This window comes from Hylobates moloch, unplaced genomic scaffold (genome assembly GCF_009828535.3).
Source record: "Hylobates moloch isolate HMO894 unplaced genomic scaffold, HMol_V3 SCAFFOLD_3, whole genome shotgun sequence".
NCBI classification, from domain to species: Eukaryota; Metazoa; Chordata; class Mammalia; order Primates; family Hylobatidae; genus Hylobates; species Hylobates moloch.
This window is the reverse complement of record NW_026652278.1, coordinates 96,856,875-96,875,230: the sequence shown is the minus strand read 5'-3', so window position 1 is coordinate 96,875,230 and position 18,356 is coordinate 96,856,875. Positions and strand designations below refer to the sequence as shown.

The 18,356-nt window shown below is 41.5% G+C and overlaps 1 long non-coding RNA gene across 2 annotated transcripts in view; it reads left to right on the top strand.

The window, feature by feature from the left end:
- Positions 1–248: 248 nt before the first annotated feature.
- LOC116479656 (uncharacterized) overlaps positions 249–18,356 on the top strand; it is a 67,895-nt gene continuing 49,787 nt past the window's right edge. For both annotated transcript variants that reach the window (XR_009212866.1, XR_009212867.1), the window contains exons 1-2: positions 249–565; positions 1,431–1,582. This is a non-coding gene — a long non-coding RNA (uncharacterized LOC116479656). The remainder of the gene's footprint in view (positions 566–1,430; positions 1,583–18,356) is intronic.

The window sequence follows — 18,356 nt, the reverse complement described above, 5'->3', positions numbered from 1 at the left end:
CTGCTGCGATAGGTGAGGTTTTAAGGGGGGTGGAGCGGGATTGGCAGGGGGCAGTTTTGCCATCAGAGTGGAGGCGAGGGGGCTGTTGTGGTGGCAGTCAGCAGCTGCCTGAGGATCTGGGAGAGACCTAGCAGGCAGTGAGGACAGTGGGTGGCAAGGGGCCTCAGAGCTCTGTGACCTCATAATTTTCCTGTGGGACCACAAAGGTGGCCTCCACAGGGCATAGTGGTTATCAGCGGTGCCTCCCTCTTAGAGGTCCTCGGAGTCCGGAGTCCTCGAAGGGAAATCTGACACAATGAAGCAGGTGTGAGACCGGCCCCTTTCTCCCATGCCTTAGACAGGGCTCCAGGGACTGCTTCAGGGGAGATGTCAGAGGGCAGCTGGGACCGGGAAGCGAGGAAGAAAGCAGAGTGACAGTGAGAGGGGGGAAAACTACAAGAGTAATTGTTTGTACGCTTGGATCTGGACTTTTAGAGCTGGTCAGGACCTGACAGATCCTCCAGCCCAGTTCTCCCGGCTCTCAAACGCTGGCATCATTTATAATTCCCTGGAAAATCACCAGCAGGTAAATGAAGGAGAAAAGAAAAGAACAAAATCCACCGGGAACCAGAGACTTTCAGGCTCCAAAGACAGGCAATCTCCACCAGGAAGTAAGTATAAAATCAACTTACAGCACTTCTTTCTTTAGCACTTAAAATGGATTTTATCTGATTAATGTCCAACAGAGACAAGGGCAACTCCTGGAGGAGCTGTTTCCTCACCCCATACGGCAGCTAGTTCCTCATTTGTCCTTCAGGGGCATGTAGAATCGTTCATTCACTGAATATTTACTGAGCATCTACTCTGTGCTGAGCACTGTTCTAGATGCTCAGAGTGGTGAACAAATTAGGTGAGGGAGGATCCTAGCCAGCCAGAGTTTACAGTGTCTTGCATGAGGGGGCTCAGGATATGCCATCCCAAGCTATGACTGTAGGAGATTAGCACATGCCATCCCAAAATATGCCCTTTGGCTTAAAGGATTATGTTGATTTGATTATTTTGAGAAACTGCAGACACAGGAGAAGCCCTGAAAAGTTAGTCTTCTGGAAGAGAAATTTACATCTACAAAGGAAATCTCCATTTGTAAGCGTGTCTTCCTCTGCACTAGGAAGAGAAGGATGACTAAATCAGAGAAGTCTCTTGCCAGAGAAAGCACGGACTTCAGTCTGCAGACTGGAGAGAACATACCTTTGTTTTATGATGATTTTTCTTGCCATCTCATCTTAACTGGGTCTTTCCCCACACTTTCTTTCTTTGTAGTGTAAATTATCCCTTTGAGATCTATTCTAGAGATTACTCATCTCTCTGATTTATCTCCCATGGATACAAGAGGTATATATTGTATTAAACTACTGTTTGTTTTTCTCTTGTTAATCTGTCTTTTGTTACAGAGAAGCCCAGCTAAGAACTCAGGAAGGGTGGAGGAGAAAATTATTTTTCCTGCCCTGCATGGATGAGATGGATGGCAAACAAATACTTAACTGGCAATGCTAAGTGGCATGGAGAACATGAAGTTGAGAGCAGCTCGGGAAGGCTGGTGTGTGTGAGTGGGGTCGCTATTTTCAGTAGGGTGATGAGGAAGGGGCTCACTAGCAGGGGAATCCTAAGCAGAGACCTGGAAGGTCTGGAGGAGCTCATGTACGCACAGGCGGAATAGGGGTGGCACTCAGAGGGAACAGCAAGTATGAAAGCCCTAAATTGGGGTGTCCTGAATATGTTGGACTAGCAAGGAAGCTGGTGTGGCTGGAGAGAACTTCTAACACTGATAAGTTCATTGCCCCATGCACACAGCATGTCGCCAGGTTGCAGCAGAGAAAGGGGTTCAATCCGAGGGTCATTGAACGAGAAGATAGGAGGAAATCTCAAGTCCGTCTCCCCAAGGAGTTTGGAAGTTAGGGTTCTTAAAGGTTTTGGAGTGGGCTGAAGTGTCAAGATTGTTGATTGGTAGAAGAGTGAAGGGTGAAGTCACGAGACAGGGAGAGGAAGAAGCTGTGTTCTCAGGCTGACCCTGTTCCTCTGTGGGGGTCTTCAAACTGGCTGCTATAATTTGGGGTCTGAAAAACATCTTAAGCAATCCTTAACCAAAAGCATTATGATTCTAATGTTAGACATCCTGTCTATAGGAACAACGAGGATGCGAATGGGCAGGATGTGGTGCCAGCTGACTTTTAGCAACAAGGAAGTGGGCCTGAGTGCACCCTGATGAATCCTTGATTGTAACTGTATTTTTGTCCAGAACCACGGCATGCAATTCTTGTCAAACCTCTGGGATTGGTTTCAAAGTGATAACTTTGAAAAGAGAAAATGGGGGACTGTTGGCCAATGAGGCCACAGAGAGCCTGACCTCAAAGGGCCTTGTGTAGTAAAGGGTTAATCTTACCCAAAGAGAGGTCTGGCCTTGGTTCTCTGCTCCTGGGAGGTGATCTCTGTGGCCTTGCAATGTCCTGCTTGGTAAAAGTGTTTTTTTACCTTGGGGCCTTGGGGTACACTGGATTGTGAATTATGATGGGGGCCTTAGGTCATATCATATCAGCTTGATTTCTGCAGGAAAACAAAACATCAGCCATGAAGACAATCGACCATATCTATGTAGAGAGCCCCAAGAAAAGCTCTGGATACCAAGGCTCAAATGACCTTTCCCAGTTGGCCATACTCTGTGTGCACCATCATGCATCAGGCTGGGAGAAGTCAGTGCTATCTGTTGCTCCACTGGGAAAGAGCTCTTGCACTTGGCCCCAGGCATCTCTTCTCTTGGTGAATTTAATCTGTATCCTTTCCCTGTAAGAAACCATAACCATGAGTATAATAGCTGTCAGTGAGCTCTGTGAAGATTTTCAATGAGTTATCAAAAATTGAGGTCTGAGGACCCCAGAACTTGCAATTGGTGTCAGAAGTGAGAGTTGTCTTGGAACTACCTCCTAACTTTACAGGCTTATACAATGTCTTATGGACTTTGGCTCTTACTTTATGTGAATTGAGGGCTATTGTTTTGCAGGCTTTGAGCAGAGGAGTGATGTGAGCTGACTATATATGTATATTTTTTATTATACTTAAAGTTCTGGGATACACGTGCAGAACACACAGGTTTGTTACATAGGTGTACATGTGCCACGGTGTTTGCGGCACCCATCAACCCATCATCTACATTAGGTATTTCTCCGAATGCTATCCCTCCCTTTTGCCCCCCCATCCTGTTGACAGGCCCCAGTGTGTGATGTCCCCCTCCCTGTGTCCATGTGTTCTCATTGTCAGCTCACACTTATGAGTGAGAACATGCGATGTTTGGTTTTCTGTTCCTGTGTTAGTTTGCTGAGAATGATGGTTTCCAACTTCATCCATGTCTCTGCAAAGGACATTAAATTATTATTTTTTATGGCTCCATAGTATTCCATGGTGTATATGTGCCACATTTTCTTTATCCAGTCCATCACTGATGGGCATTTGGGTTGGTTCCAAGTCTTTGCTATTGTGAATAGTGCTGCAATAAACATATGTGTGCATGTGTTTCTTCTTCTTCTTCTTCTTCTTCCTCTTCCTCCTCTTCCTCCCCTTCCTCTTCCTCTTCTTCTTCCTTTTTTTTTTTTTTTTTGAGATGGAGTCTCCAGGCTGGAGTGTAGTGGCATGATCTCAGCTCATTGCAACCTCCAACTCCCTGGCTCAAGTGATTCTCCTGCCTCAGCCTCCTGGGTTGCTGGGATTACAGGCATGTGCTACCATGCCCAGCTAATTTTTGTATTTTTAGTAGAGATGGGGTTTCACCATGTTGGCCAGGATGGTCTCGATCTCCTGACCTCGTGATCTGTCTGTCTCGGCCTCCCAAAGTGCTGAGATTACAGGCATCAACCACCTTGCCTGGTGCTGGCATATGTGTCTTTATAGTAGAATGATTTATAATCCTTTGGGTATATACCCAGTAATGGGATTCCTGGGTCAAATGGTATTTCTGGTTCTAGGTCCTTGAGGAATCACCACACTATCTTCCACAATGGCTGAAATAATTTATACTCCCATCAACAGTATAAAAGCATTCCTATTTCCCCACATCCTCTCCAGGATCTGTTGTTTCCTGATGTTTTAATGATCGCCATTCTAACTGGCATGAGATAGTGTCTCATTGTGGTTTTGATTTGCATTTCTCTAATGACCAGTGATGATCAGCTTTTTTTCATGTTTGTTGGCAGTGCAAATGTATCCTTTTGAGAAGTGCCTGTTCATATCCTTTGCCTACTTTTCAATGGGATTGTTTGTTTTTCTGTTGTAAATTTGTTTAAGTTCCTTGTAGATTCTGGATATTAGCCCTTTGTCAGATGGATAGATTGCAAAAATTTTCTCCCATTCTGTAGGTTGCTTGTTCATTCTGATGACAGTTTCTTTTGCTGTGCAGAAGCTCTATAGTTTAATTAGATCCCATTTGTCAATTTTGGCTTCTGTTGCCATTGCTTTTTGTGTTTTAGTCATGAAACTTTTGCCCACGCCTATGTCCTGAATGATATTGCCTAGGTTTTCTTCTAGGGTTTTTATGGTTTTAGGTCTTACATTTAAGTCTTTAATCCATCTTAAGTTAATTTTTGTATAAGGTGTAAGAAAGGGGTCCAGTTTCAGTTTTCTGCCCATGGCTAGCCAGTTTTCCTAACACCATTTATTAAAAAGGGCATCCTTTCCCCATTGCTCATTTTTGTCAGGTTTGTCAAAGATCAGATGGTTGTAGATGCACACACCTTATTTCTGAGGCCTCTGTTCTGTTCCATTGGTCTATATATCTTTTTTGGTACCAGTACCATGCTGTTTTGGTTACTGTAGGCTTGTAGTGTAGCTTGAAGTCAGATAGCATGATGCCTCAAGTTTGGTTCTTTTTGCTTAGGATTGTCTTGGCTATACGGGCTCGTTTTTTGGTTCCATATGAAATTTAAAGTAGTTTTTTCTAATTCTGTGAAGAAAGTTAATGGTAGCTTGATGGGAATAGCATTGAATCTATAAATTACTTTGGGCAGTGTGGCCATTTTCACAATATTGATTCTTCCTATCTATGAGCATGGAATGTTTTTCCATTTGTTTGTGTCCTCTCTTATTTCCTTGAGCAGTGGTTTGTAGTTCTTATTAAAGAGGTTCTTCACATCCCTTGTAAGTTGTATTCCTATGTATTTTATTCTCTTTGTAGCAATTGTGAATGGGAGTTCACTCATGATTTGACTCTCTGTCTATTATTAGTGTATAGAAGTGCTTGTGATTTTTGCATATTTATTTTGTATTCTGAGACTTTGCTGAATTTGCTTATCAGCTTAAGGAGTTTTTGGGCTGAGATGATGGGGTTTTCTAAATATACAATCATGTCATCTGAAAACAGAGACAATTTGACTTCCTCTCTTTCTGTTTGAATACCTTTTAATTCTTTCTCTTGCCTGATTGCCCTGGCCAGAACTTCCAATACTATGTTGAATAGGAGTGGTGAGAGAGTGCACCCTTGCCTTGTGCTGGTTTTCAAAGGCAATGCTTCCAGCTTTTGCCCATTCAGTATGATATTGGCTGTGGGTTTGTCATAAATGGCTCTTATTACTTTGAGATATGTTCCATCAATGCCTAGTTTATTGAGTGTTTTTAGCATGAAGTGGTGTTGAATTTTATCCAAGGCCTTTTCTGCATCTATTGAGATAATCATGTGGCTTTTGTCATTGGTTCTTTTTATGTGATGGATTATGTTTATTCATTTGTGTATGTTGAACCAGCCTTGCATCCCATGGATGAAGCTGACTTGATCATGGTGGATAAGCTTTTTAATGTGCTGCCGGATTCGGTTATCCAGTATTTTATTGAGGAGTTTTGCATCAATGTTCATCAGGGATATTGGCCTGAAATTTTCTTTTTTTATTGTGTCTCTGCCAGGTTTTGGTATGAGGATGATGCTGGCCTCATAAAATGAGTTAGGGAGGAGTCCCTCTTTTTCTATTGTTTGGAATAGTTTCAGAAGGAATGGTACCAGCTCTTCTTTGTACCTCTGGTAGAATTTTGCTATGAATCCGTCTGGTCCTGGGTTTTTTGTTTTTTTTTTTAGGTTGGTAGCCTATTAATTACTGCCTCAATTTCAGAACTTGTTTTTGATCCATTCGAGGATTCAACTTCTTCCTGGTTTAGTCTTGGCAGGGTGTATGTGTCCAGGAATTTATCCATTTCTTCTAGATTTTCTAGTTTATTTGCATAGAGGTGTTTATAGTATTCTCTGATGGTAGTTTATATTTTGGTGGGATCAGTGATGATATCCCCTTTATAATTTTTTATTTTGTCTATTTGATTCTTCTCTCTTCTTTATTAGTCTGGCTAGCAGTCTATCTAGTTTGTTAATCTTTTCAAACAAGCAGCTCCTGGATTCATTGATTTTTTGAAGTGTTTTTCATGTCTCTATCTCCTTCAGTTCTGCTCTGATACTAGTTATTTCTTGTCTTCTGCTAGCTGTTGAGTTTGTTTGCTCTTGCTTCTCTAGTTCTTTTAACTGTGATGTTAGGGTGTCAATTTTAGATCTTTCCCACTTTCTTGTGTGGGTATTTAGTGCTATCAATTTCCCTCTAAACACTGCTTTAGCTGTGTCCCAGAGATTCTGGTACATTGTGTCTTTGTTCTCATTGGTTTCAAATAACTTATTTATTTCTGCCTTGATTTTGTTAGTTACCCGATACAGGAGCAGGTTGTTCAGTTTCCATGTAGTTGTGTGGTTTTGAGTGAGTTTCCTAATCCTGAGTTCTAATTTGATTGCATTGTGGTCTAAGAGATGGTTTGTTATGATTTCTCTTCTTTTACATTTGCTGAGGAGTGTTTTATTTCCAATTATTTGGTCAATTTTAGAAAAAAGTGTGATGTGGTGCTGAGAAGAATGTATATTCTGTTGATTTGGGGTGGAGAGTTCTGTAGATGTCTGTTAGGTCCACTTAGTCCAGAGCTGAGTTCAGCTGATATCCTTGTTAATTTTCTGTCTTGTTGATCTGTAATATTGACAGTGGGGTGTTAAATTCCCCTACTATTATTGTGTGGGAGTCTAAGTCTCTTCATAGGTCTCTAAGGACTTGCTTTATGAACCTGCATGCTCCTGTATTGGGTGCATATATATTTAGGATAGTTAGCTCTTCTTGTTGCATTGATCCCCTTACCATTATGTAATGCCCTTGTTTGTCTCTTTTGATATTTGTTGGTTTAAAGTCTGTTTTATCAGAGACTAGGATTGCAACCCCTGCCTTTTTTTGCTTTCCATTTGCTTGGTAAGTCTTCCTCCATCCCTTTATTTTGAGCCTATGTGTGTCTTTGCACATGAGATGGGTCTCCTGAATACAGCACACTGATAGGTCTTGACTCTTTACCTAATTTGCCAGTCTCTGTCTTTTAATTTGGGGCATTTAGCCCATTTATTATTTATTTATTTATTTATTTTTTTGAGATGGAGTTTCACTCTTGTTGCCCAGGCTGGAGTGCAATGGCCCAGTCTCGGCTCACTGCAACCTCCACCTCCTGGGTTCAAGTGATTCTCCTGCCTCAGCCTCCCAAGTAGCTGAGATTGCAGGTGCCTGCCACCACACCCAGCTGATTTTTGTATTTTTAGTAGAGACAAGGTTTCACCATGTTGGTCATGCTGGTGTCGAACTCCTAACCTCAGGCAATCTGCCTGCCTCGGCCTACCAAAGTGCTGGGATTTCAGGCATGAGCCACTGCACCCAGCTGCCCATTTACATTTAAGGTTAATATTGTTGCATGTGAATTTAATCCTGTCATCATGATGCTACCTGGTTATTTTGCACATTAGTTGATGCAGTTTCTTCACAGTGTCATTGGTCTTTATAGTTTGGTATGCTTTTGCAGTGGCTGGTACCAGTTTTTCCTTTCTATATTTAGTGCTTCCTTCAGGAGCTCTTGTAAGGCAGGCCTGGTGGTGACAAAATCTCTCAGCATTTGCTTGTCTGTAAAGGATTTTATTTCTTCTTTGCTTACGAAGCTTAGTTTGGCTGGATATGAAATTCTGGGTTGAAAATTCTTTTCTCTAGGAATGTTGAATATTGGCCCCCACTCTCTTCTGGCTTGTAGGGTTTCTGCAGAGAGATCCACTGTTAGTCTGATGGGCTTCCCTTTGTGGGTAACCTGACCTTTCTCTCTGGCTGCCCTTAACATTTTTTCCTTTGTTTCAACCTTGGTGAATCTGAAGATTACATATTTTGGGGTTGCTCCTCTCAAGGAGTATCTTAATGGTGTTCTCTGTATTTCCTGAATTTGAATGTTGGCCTGTCTTGCTAGTTTGGGGAATTTCTACTGGATATTATCCTGAAGTGTGTCTTCCAACTTGTTTCCATTCTCCCCATCACTTTCAGGTACACCAATCAATTGTAGATTTGGTCTTTTCACATAGTCCCATATTTCTTGGAGGCTTTGTTCATTCCTTTTTATTCTTTTTCTCTAATCTTATCTTCATGCTTTATTTCATTAAGTTGGTTTTCAATCTCTGATATCCTTTCTTCCACTTGATCGATTTGGCTATCGATACTTGTGTATACTTCACGAAGTTCTCGAGCTGTGTTTCCTCAGCTCCATCAGGTCATTTATGTTCTCAATTAGGTAATTTATGTTTTTCTCTAAACTGGTTATTCTAGTTAGCAGTTCCTGTAACCTTTTATCAAGGTTCTTAGCCTCCTTGCATTGCATTAGAATACGCTCCTTTAGCTTGGAGGTGTTTGTTATTACCCACCTTCTGAAGCCTACTTCTGTCAATTCGTCAAACTCATTCTCCCCCAGTTTTGTTCCCTTGCTGGTGAGGAGTTGTGATCTTCTGGAGGAGAAGAGGCATTCTGGTTTTTGGGATTTTCAGCATTTTTGTGCTGGTTTTTCCTCATCTTCGTGGATTTATCTACCTTTGATCTTTGATGCTGATGACCTTTGGATGACATTTTTGCATGGGCGTTTTTTGTTGATGTTGATGTTATTGCTTTCTCTTTGTTAGTTTTCCTTCTAACTAGGAAGGAAAACTAGGACCCTCTTCTGCAGGTCTGCTGGAGTTTGCTGGAGGTCCACTGCAGACACTGTTTGCCTGGGTATCACCAGAGGAGGCTTGGTTGGAAATGCAGAAATCATCCACCTTCTATGTTGGTCTAACTGGGAGCTGCAGACCGGAGCTGTTCCCATTCGGCCATCTTGCCCAGTGAATTTGTTTTGTTTTTTAAAGACAGGGTCTTGCTCTGTTGCCCAGGCTGGAGTGCAGTGGTGTGATCATAGCTTACTGCAGCCTCAAACTCCTGGGCTCAGGCAATCCACCAGCTTCAGCCTCCCAAGTAGCTGAGACTACAGGTGCATGCCACCATGCTTGGCTAATTCTTTATTTTTATTTTATTTTTGTAGAGATGGGTTCTTGCTTTGTTGCCCAGGCTGGTCTCAAACTCTTGGGCTCAAGCAATTCTCCTGCCTTGGTCTTCCAAAGTGCTGGGATTACTGGCATGAGTCCTGCACCTGGCCTGCCTTTTATTTTAATAAGATTGTACAAGTTGCTATGTTGAGAATGGGCTAAAAGGGAGGTGAAGATAGAGGCAATGAGAATATTTAGAAAGTGATTTGGCCAGGCGCGGTGGCTCACGCTTGTAATCCCAGCACTTTGGAAGGCCGAGGCAGGCGGATCACGAGGTCAGGAGATTGAGACCACGATGAAACCCCGTCTCTACTAAAAATACAAAAAAAAAAAAAAATTAGCTGGGCATGGTGGCAGGCGCTTGTAGTCCCAGCTACTTGGAGAGGCTGAGGCAGGAGAATGGCCTGAACCCGGGAGGCGGAGCTTGCAGTGAGCCAAGATTGCGCCACTGCACTCCAGCCTGGGCGACAGAGCGAGACTCCGTCTCAAAAAAAAAAAAAACCAAAAAAAAGAAAGTGATTCAAATACAGTTCAGGGAAAGGATGATGGTGGTTTGGACCAGGGTGGTGAGGAGTGTCATATTGAGGCCTCTTTGAAGTTACAACTCATAGGACTTGCTAATGGAATGGGCATGATATGTGAGAGAAAGAGAAACTGGGGAGGATTTCAGCTTTGGAGGCTAAACAATTGAAAGAGAGGAGGCAGCCTTTACATGACAGGAGACAGACAAGTAGGGAGTGGGAAGAATTAGTAAATATCATTAGATTTTTTAAATTTTGATTTTAAAAATTTTTAGCTTTTTTTTTTTTTTTAAGAGATGGGTCTTGCTGTGTTGTTCAGGGTGGTCTTAAACTCCTGGCTTCAAGCAATCCTCCTGCCTTGGTCCCTCAAAGCAATGGGATTACAGGCAGGAGCCACTGCACCCGGCCTCAATTAGATGTTTTTATAAAACTCCCACTTAAGGCAATTGTTAAATGGCTACAAAGCTGAGTTTAATCCACAGGCATCTCCTTTGCCTCCAGGAAAGTGGTGGGAAAAAAAAATATATATATATATAATACATGCATACATACATAAATATATATGTGTGCATATGTGTGTCTGGAAAATGTTTCCTATGGCTTAAAAGTCAGAGTTATGATTTCATCTTATTAGCAACTATTTATCCCCACAAGTGATGAGAGATGAACATGGCATCCTAGAACAGTGGTTGGAAGAGGGACCAGGCCAGTTTTTCAGATGCCTGTTTGGCTTTAGCTGTGGCTGGGTCCCCTGCACACTTCCCAACACACTGAGCAAGTACCTTCTTGTGTGATGCACCACTCTAGATGCGCAGACTGGGTTGATGATCTGAGGCTGTGAGTAGAAAAGAGCAAGAGAAATAAAGTCCTAGTTCAGTTGTGGGTGGAGACAAAATATCCACAGAAAAGGAAAAAGCAACTTCCTCAATTGCCAAATGATGTGTAGGTAATATTCTAATATTCTACTATGATGATAAAAACCATTACAAACATGTATTTTTTGAAAATATCTAAGCTCAAAATGACATCCTGTTTTTTTATTTTTATTTATTTGTTTATTTATTTATTTTTTTTAATTTGAGACAGGGTCTCACTCTGTCATCCAGGCTGGAGCACAGTGGTGTGATCATGGTTCACTGCAGCCTCGACCTTCTGGGCTCAAGCAACCCTCAGGCCTTACTTAGCTTCTTGAGTAGTGGGACTATAGGCACATGCCACCATGCCCAGCTAATTTTTAATTTTTTTGTAGAGATGGGGTTTTTCCGTGTTTCCTAGGCTGGGACATCCTTTTAAAATAGCAGACTTATTACAGCAAAATAACAGTTGTACAGTTTTTCTCTCTTTTTCTGTAAAGGGGAATTTTTTTTAAGAGATGAGGTCTTGTTATGTTGCTCAGGTTGGCCTTGAACTCTGGGGCTCAAGCAATCCTCCTGCCTCAACCTCCCGAGTAGCTGAGATTACAGAAGCACAGCACCACATCTGGCTTGTAAAGGGGATTTGACAGTGCCAGTTGTATACCATGTTCATCAACATCTTCCTGTTGAAGGGAGGTGGAGTAATGGTGTGATGGGAGGCAACCTAACTAGGTACAGTTAATGAATGGAAGTCCTGGTGGCAGAATGAGCACCTTGCACGTGGAGTGACAGCAACAGGGAAGCTTGGGTCTGGGGGAGGGGGTATAGCTGGTGAAGGGCAGGGAAGGAGGGAGAAGATGGACAGCCTTGAATGTAATCCCAAGGGGACTTTCCAATAAACGTTAATAAAGTAGAAAAGGAAAGGGAACAGCTGAGGAGTTGAAATGATGGCAGAAGAAGTTGTAGTTTGTTGTTCAGGCAGATGATGTGATAGAAGTGGAATTTGAGAAGGCTTAGTAGAGTTTATATTTCTATTGTATAAAATGTTCAAAGGTTGGGAAATCAATGATTTACTCATCATCACACTGAGACTGCTGACTAGTATCTTAGCCTGGGTTCTCCGGAAAGCTGATACGGCCACATAGTTAAGGCTTAAGGTCATACTTCACATGCTTTATTTTAGCATATGACCTAGGAGCAGGAGTGAAGGATGGGAGTGAAGCAAGGAAGGAAAGAGAGTCGATTACAGAGCTGTTTTGTTGAGCTGGGCACAGCTCCTGTGTCCAATCTCGTGGGGCTGCCTGAGATGTGTCTTGAAGTCATAAGCCCAGGGAAAGAACAGAGGGGATGCCTTTATCCACTGGATCCATTTTTCCAATGATCAAAGGTTTGTCCTATAGAGTATTAATGATTAAAATATTAAAATCCTATGGAGATTATTAGAAAGATGATAATTTAGTAGTTATCATCATCTGGGAACACCAAGCTGGTTCCCACGTGTCAACTACCCTACCAGGGCTGGCAGTGGGGGCCTTGGTCTGGGTGCTGTTAGGTTGCACCTGCTGGTCAGATCCTACACAGTACTAGTCGCAACAGCAATGGATGCAAAGAGAAACAGGTGAGGCTGAGCAGGTGTGGAGTGGTGTCCAAGGGGCATCTTGACCTAGCCAAGGTATCTGGTACAAGTAATAACTTCAGGAAACCTCTTTTCCTGGAAATATTACTGATATTACTGATGGAATATTATCTCCATCAATAATATTATATAATATCATTTTATAAATTATTTTTAATAATAAATTATAAATACAAATTTATATTTATAAATGATAAAATTCAATATAAATTATCTTATAAATTTTGTAAATTATATTATGTATTTTATAAATTTATAAAATATTTAATTATTATATCTATATTATTATAATAAATATTATCATTTCCAATAATGTTAGAAATTCCTACATTTCCAATAATGTTAGAAATATTATTGGTGGGAATCTGGCCTGTGGGTTTCCCCCAAGTCTGTTGGTAATACTTGTAGTCTACTAGAAAGTATTTCCCGAAATGGAGAACTATTGTCTGTCACGCGCCGTACGTTGAAGTAGACTTTGTCCAGCAGGATGAGGGACTTTATGGTTTGTCACAGGGCTGGAGTACAGCTAAGGTTTGGCTTTAGCCAAGGAAAGCACCTTGAAACCTGGCAGAGAATTACAGTGAACCAGAAGACTAAGTGAAGCATGAACTGGCATAATGTGAGAATCATGGCAGATTCCTATATCCCTCATTTAGGTTCTTTGTTTGGGGGGCCTGGTTCTAAATAAAAAGTCCCTCTGTTGAACCACATGAGAAAAATGGACCCAGAGAAACAAGAGTTCAACAACAAGAAGGAATTTTGCTCTTTCGCCCAGGCTGGAGTGCAGTGGTGTGATCTCAGCCCACTGTTACCTCTGCTTTCTGGTTTGAAGCGATTCTCCTGGCTCAGCCTCCTGAGTAGCTGGGATTACAGGTGCCCACCACCATGCCCGGCTAATTTTTGTATTTTTAGTAGAGTCAGGGTTTCACCATATTGGCCAGGCTGGTCTTGAACTCCTGACTTCGTGATCCTCCCACCTCGGCCTCCCAAAGTGCTGGGATTACAGGTGTGAGCCACTGTGCCTGGCCCATCCTCAGTAATTTTTATTCATCCTTGCCTCCATGTGCATTGACACAGATCAAACTAGGTTAAAATAAATACTTAAGGGTGGAAAGGAAGATAGCAGACAAGGGCAGAAATGAGTGAGTGCCTTATGATTCATATTTGCAAACCATCTGATTCTGCTACTGCCTTCTTCCCTTCTGCCTGCACCTCAGCATTCTTGAGACAATAGACAGAAGCAAATGACTTGTTCCTAGGCAAATTGGAAGTTCTGCCTCAGAGGCTGCGGAAAACCTTCCTGTGTCTCTGAGTTGGCTCTGTCCTTAAATTTTGCAGCAGGAGAATTACTGAGCTGTTCTTCGGATGATTTTTAGGCTATGTATGTCTACACTTAGGAGGCTGACATCTTATAAATGCATATGGTTTTGTTCAAATGAATACGTAGTTGACAAATACTTGGCTAGAAGTTATAATGACAAATTTAATAGCCCTACTATAGCCTGAACTGTCATCTTTATTTGGGTTAAGCTTGCTAAATGTCAACTGAAATTTTGTACTATAATAACCTGCAACTTGGTTCCAAAATCAGCCATGTTTTTGACAGATGTAAGTAAATTCAGCTGTCTAGAGGGGCTCATGTGCTATGGAGTGATTAAGGAGTGGTCTTTCATTACGATTATTTAACCCCACGTCTGATAACAGTGTCCTGCTTTTTCATTTCCGTAGATGCTTTCCTGGCTGAAAAACATGAATGTCCCAGAATAGTTCATATCTTTGGAAGATCCGTATTTTCCTTGTAAATGAAAGTTATGCATTTGGAATAATAACATGAAATGATGTGAATGGTAGAGACTCAAAAACTTTCTCTTCCAAAAATATCCTACAGATTTTTCTCAGGAAAGCCAAAGGCTCTACAATAGGATGAAGTGGCTCCGGGAGAGTTCTGTTTAGTACTTTAATAAGTGACTAAATATATGGTATTTATGCATATGAAATTGGCTTAACTAGGACATCTCATTTCCTAGCTTTTGCATATAAAAGAGAATTGGCAGTAATTCAGGTTAACTCAAAATGTATCATTTAATTGTCTTTGTCCCACATGACTAGTAAGTAGGTCACTAGCCACTTTTTTTTTTGAGACAGAGTCTTGCTGTGTTGCCCAGGCTGGAGTGCAGTGGCATGATCTTGGCTCACCGCAACCTCCAACTCCCAGGTTCAAGCGATTCTTCTGCCTCAGCCTCCTGAGTAGCTGGGATTACAGTCATGCGCCACCATGCCAGGCTCATTTTTTGTATTTTTAGGAGAGACAGGGTTTCGCCATGTTTGGCAGGCTAGTCTCGAACCCCTGACCTCAGAGATCCACCCATCTCAGCCTCCAAAAGTGCTGGGATTACAGGCATGAGCCACCGTGCCCGGCCACAAGCCACTTCTAACCCTACTCTCTCTTGGAAGTTTTGAGTTGTATGCATGCTCAGACCTCTTTGCTTTCCCAGTGTATCAGTTTTGACCTTATCTTTTTTCTATGTATTTAACTCTTGCTATAGTTCCTTTGGATCGTATAGTAAGATTGCCAAGTGAAAAACTCCTGATGTGTGTTCAAGTCATAGATTCCATTTCTAAATCTCCAAATTCATATGTTTCATTTCTTATCACCTTCTCCTTCCCCTTTCTGTTTCTGCTTCTGTTATTGTGTTCCTGCTTATCCCATTGGTCCTGTCTTAAATTATCCCTTGGATTAAAAATAATAATAATAAAACTTTTTATTATAGAAAATCTCAAATATGTACCAAAGCCTTTAATCATGTAATGTGCCCTGATGTATTTATCACCTAATTTCTATAATTATTAATTCATGGCCAATCTTATTTCTGCAATACTCCAGCCCTCAAGCAGTACTGGGTATAATGGAAAATACTGATACATTGAACATGAAAATCAAGAACTCCTATTTATCAAAGTATATTAGAAAGGGCACAAAAAGCAAATGACTCATTCTGGAAAATATAAAGGGCTCGTATTTATCACTAAGAAAAAAAACAAACAATCCAGTAGAAGAAAAATGGTAAGAGACTTGAACAGGCACTTTATAGAAGAGGATATCCAAGTGGTTAACATACTTACATAAAGGTGCTCTTCTATTACTTATCCAAGAATTGCTAATAGCCACATCCACTAGAATGGCTAACATTAAAAAGCCTGGCAATGCCAAATTCTGACAAGGATATGAAGGAACTCAAATTCTCATTCATCATTTGTTGTAGTATAAATTGGCATTATCGGCTGGTTGCTGTGGGTCACGCCTGTAATCCCAGCACTTTGGGAGGCTGAGGTGGGAGCATCACTTGAGCTCAGGAGTTTGAATCCATCCTGGACAACATGGCAAAACCCTGTCTCTAGGCAAATACAAAAAATTACCTGGGAATGGTGGTGTGTGCCTGGAATCTCAGCTACTTGGGGGGCTGAGGTGGGAGGACCACTTGTGCTTGAGAGGTTGAGGCTGCAGTGAGTTGAGATCGCACCACTGTGTTCCAGCCTGAGTGATAAAGTGAGACCCTGTCTCAAAACAAAACAAAACAAACCCAACCCATAAATTCAATTCTGGCTATATACAATAACGAGTAAATTTTACAATGCTTAGTTTTTTTTTAAAGCAAGGCAACAGCAGCCGGGCACTGTGGCTCATGCCTGTAATCCCAACACTTTGGGAGGCCGAGACAGTTGGATCACCTGAGGTCAGGAGTTTGAGGCCAGTCTGGCCAACATGGCGAAACCCCATCTCTACTAAAAATACAAAAATTAGTTGGGCGTGGTAGCGGGCTCCTGTAATCCCAGCTACTCGGAGGCTGAGGCAGGAGAATCACTTGAACCTGGGAGGTGGAGGTTGCAGTGAGCTGAGATCGTGCCATTGCACTCCAGCCCGGACGACAAGAGCAAAACTCTGTCTCAAAATAAATAAATAAATAAATAATTAAAACATTAAAAAAAAGCAAGACAACAAAGCATATATACAAATTACTTCATGGAACATGGCAGAGCAAGATACTCAAATAATCAATCTCTCTAATGAAACAACCATTAAGCTGGGAACAACTGACAGAAGCTACTTTTTTGGAACTGTGGAATCTAATGAGAAATGTATAGAAACCAGAGGAATGCTTAATGAAGAAGGCAGCTCAATATATATAAATATATATGTGTACACACACACACACACACACACACACAGATCTTCTTTGTTTTCAATATGATTTAGAGGTAAATGCATAAAATAAATCTATGTCAAGGAACTCACAATGAAAAGGAGGGCAGATCTGTACAGAAGCAAGTTTTTCTTTGTTATTGAAGCTAAGTTGGTAACCATTCAAAGTAGATTATCATAAATGTAGGATATCAAGAGCAGTAGCCACTGAGAATGTAACTAAAAAATATAGAAAAGAAAATGAGGGCTGGGTGCAGTGGCTCATGCCTGTAATCCTAGCACTTTGGGAGGCTGAGGTGGGCAGATCACTTGAGGTCAGGAGTTCAAGACCTGCCTGGCCAACGTGGCGAAACCCCGTCTCTACTAAAAATATAAAAATTAGCTGGGCGTGGTTGCATGTGCCTGTAGTACCAGCTACTTGGAAGGCTGAGGAAGGAGAATTGTTTGAATCTGGGAGATGGAGGTTGCAGTGAGCCGAGATCATGCCTCTGCACTCCAGCCTGGGCGACAGATTGAGACGTCTAGAAAAAAAAAAAAAAAAAAAGAAAAAGAAAATGAGGAGGAATAAAATGGTACACTAGAAAAAAATCAAACTCTTAAGCTCACCTGAGCCTATTGAGAACTGAGTGTGGTATAATACTGACCCAAATGATGTCACACTGTGTGGTGATCAATACCTAGGAGAGACTGATCAATTACATTCTGTAACCAATGTAAAAGTTCTTTCGAAGTAATATTAGCCACCAAGCCCTGCTAATTAAAATTTTTGTGTGTGTGTGGAGGCGGGGTCTTGCTACATTGCCCAGGCTGGTCTCAAACTCAAGTGATCTTCCTGCCTTGGCCTCTCAAAGCATTGGAATTTCAGGCGAGAGCCACTGAGCCTACCTTTAAGTTTATTTAAAAAAGAAAAAAAAAAAACTAAAACAGAAACAGTATAGAAAAAACAAGCTTCAGATCTTCTGAAAACCTGGGTGACCTGACTCCTAATTTACTGTTTGTTTCTTTATGCCTCAAGTTTCAAGGTGATTTTTTGCAAGCCCTAAAGAAAACACAATGCTCACAATAACCCTTTGTTTTTGGTTCATGTCACCTTCTTCCTTGTCCATCTTATGAACTTTTCTCCTATTTGGTTAATGTATGCTACATTTTTTTTTATAGGTGATTAATTAAATCGTTCAAACAATGTTTATTTATCATTTGCTTTTGCCCTAGGTGTTTAGATAGAAGCCAGAGATTCCAAAGATATTAAAGTTCTTATTCTCAAGAATCGTATATATATATATATATATATATATATTTTTTTTTTTTTTTTTTTTTTTTTTTTTTGAGACAGAGTCTTGCTCTGTTGCCAGGCTGGAGTGCAGTGGTGCGATCTTGGCTCACTGCAACCTCCTCCTCCTGGGTTCAAGCAATTCTTCTGCCTCAGCTTCCCAAGTAGCTGGGACTACAGGCATGCACCACCACCCCCAGCTAATTTTCGTATTTTTAGTAGAGATGGGGTTTCACCATGTTGGCCAGAATGGTCTCGATCTCTTGACCTCGTGATCTGCCTGCCTTGGCCTCCCAAAGTGCTGGGATTACAGGCGTGAGCCACCACACCCAGCCAAGTATAGTTATAATTTTGGCATCAATGCTTATTTTGAATGAGGAGGAAAAACATCTGAAGGCATTACTTGTCCTGAAGTATCTGCCTTATAATTTCCCTTCTGTTTTTCCATCTTGAGAGTTATGCCTTTGA